This window comes from Maniola jurtina, chromosome 6 (genome assembly GCF_905333055.1).
Source record: "Maniola jurtina chromosome 6, ilManJurt1.1, whole genome shotgun sequence".
Lineage (NCBI taxonomy): Eukaryota > Metazoa > Arthropoda > Insecta > Lepidoptera > Nymphalidae > Maniola > Maniola jurtina.
This window is the reverse complement of record NC_060034.1, coordinates 7,521,329-7,524,051: the sequence shown is the minus strand read 5'-3', so window position 1 is coordinate 7,524,051 and position 2,723 is coordinate 7,521,329.

Sequence of the window (2,723 nt, the reverse complement as noted above, 5' to 3'; positions counted from 1 at the left end):
ACGCGCGACCGTGGCGCGCCCGCTGCTCGCGCCTGCAGACCAAGATAACACCATATCAGACCCATACAACGAAACGAGACAACGCGAGACCAATCTAGCATAGTATATCTACCATGCTCTTATCGTAGCTATAAATTACGTTACAAACCAATAGGTTCCTCTTAAAATCTTACAAAAAACAATTTATTTACCTAGGCATTTGAAATGGTACCTCGCGTGCCATTACCACAATAGAAAGGTCACTCACATGCGGTTACATAATATTGTTTTCCAAAGACTTGGTATGTTTTAGCTAGCTAACTTTGGGATAAGTACTCGTAGGTACACATATTTTAACGTCGTAAATCGTTGTTAAGTTACGCGTGCATTACAATGTCTAAAATATATATGCCTTCCTTGTAGTACTTGTCTGGAATGAAAATATAAGCTATTAGTTAACCCTCCTGAATTCGGACAGGAGGAGGAGTGCCTACTCAGTACTCACCTATCCCGTAGACAAATATGAATGTGTTATTAATTAGATATACAAATATCTATGGGAAATCTTCCTACTGAAAAGTTCTTAATGATGATTAAATCCGTGTGCCCGTACGCTCAGAAAATTTTGAATCTCGAAATCGAACCTGACTCATTAAACTTCGTCATAAAATCTTTCGAAATAATTTTAATGTAGGTAGGTACAGAAATTGTCCCTATTATAAGTAGATTTTCTGTTAACAATTTATGACTATGACTTGAGATTTCTATTTCTGCATATTTTACCGGTTTCTAAACAGTAGGTACATTTTTGAGTTTTCATAATATTAGTATATTAATAGAAGGACGAAAGTTTCATAAAATATCACCCCTTCGAGGCTTTGCCAAGGTGATCAACTCAAGGCCTGATGTTATGATGGAATTATAATAAAGTATTCAAGTTGTTTCATTAGAGTAACAATGTGAGCCTTATTAATTATGTTAATTATATATTATGTTATGCATACTTAAGTAGTTTTCATATCCACTCTCCTAGTTTTGTGTCGTGTGAGAGCGGTAAGCTCAGTAAGAAATTCCTCTCCATCAGAAAGATAGTAACCGTAAGAAATTGAATTTATACTAGTCCAAGTTCAAATGGATCGTCGACTCGACTTAAGTCACATTTTCTCAAATAAACTTTTATTGCTGCAAATGCTTCCTTAAAGTTAAACGCAAATTCTGAATGAAATGTAAATCAGAACATTCCTTCCTCTTCAAACAATATCGCGTAATTGACATTCAGTAAATAGGTACTTATACAAAGCAAAGCAAACTGAGAATGAGTCCAAAATAGCATTCTAAAAAAGCATAATATGCAATTTTATCAAAACAATATTTAGCAGGTCAACTGCAAATGTTGAAAAGGAGAATGATAGATAAAATATTATTATCATTGGCCTGTTGATAGTTTTACCGTCTTTATGAATTTTCAGGGACGCAAAGGAAAAACAACAACGTCTAAACAATTGCTTAACTTTCCGTTTGAAAGTAAAACTTACCTATCTAGCACAAAAAAAGTTGCTACTATTACAGTTAAAAGCGTAGTCACTGCTTACTCATAGACGACGTTTAAAAATAGTCTTCAATTGTCCAACGAGACAATCTCGAGAGATACTTACCAATTTATTGTTGTAGGTCTGTATCCATTCTATATTTAAGTATATATCAGCATTGTACATGGACATAGAAAACAACGTGATAATACCCAACGTAGCAGACGGTTGACTATTGTTAGGTTTTATGACATTCCATAAAGCTGATCGCTTCCTATAAGTAATAGGTATTAAGTATGAGGTGAAAAGTAGGATTGGACTATGATATGGGTAAATCGGAAAAACGGGCCGGATTCAGAAGCCTTTTGAAAGTTGAATGAACCTAATATTATCACATCGAAAGCATCGTAAAAACTAAAGCTGTGCAAACGTGCGTAGACTGCATATGAACCTGCGAAAATTTTATAGATATCATCATAAATATACTTAATCACGACGTTTTTATTTAAGTTAAGTAAATTAAAGTCTAAATGACTATATTAGTCTCAAGCATAGAGCTATAGAATGAAAAATTGTCGTGGTTATCTTACTTTGAAAATTTTAGCTTTAATAACTCGCTTTTATAGTAAATATTATATTAGGTATTTATGTACATATACCTACATAATATGTATATGAATACAGCTTTTTCTTATGGTGAAAGAATTATTAAAATTTCTTTAGAAGGTTATCGATAACAAACAAACAAACAAATATTTCCTCTTTATAATATTAGTATAGACTAAGATGATGCTTGTTACTTCGTCCACATTTTTGTTTTTGAAAATTCTGTAGGAACCTTTTAATTTTCTGGGATAAAGAATATCCAATGTCCATGTCCGCGATGCCTACTTTATGCCTTTCATCAAAATCGGTTAATTGGATGGGTGGTGAAAAGGTAACAGACAGACAAGCACACCTTTGCATTTATAATAATAGTATGGACTCTTACATTCAGGGAGAAGCATAATAAATTCAACTTTTATTTACATTGTTACTGCTCATTACATTAACGACCGGTAAAACATTTTGCTGCGTAATTAAATTGCAAGAATAATAAATTTATGTTCTCTGAGAATACTAATAGATACATACACTGTACGGGTAAGCGAAGTTTATACCGCTTATGTAACTAGAGCAATTGATTACCTAATTTTCACTAAAAACTAATTAATA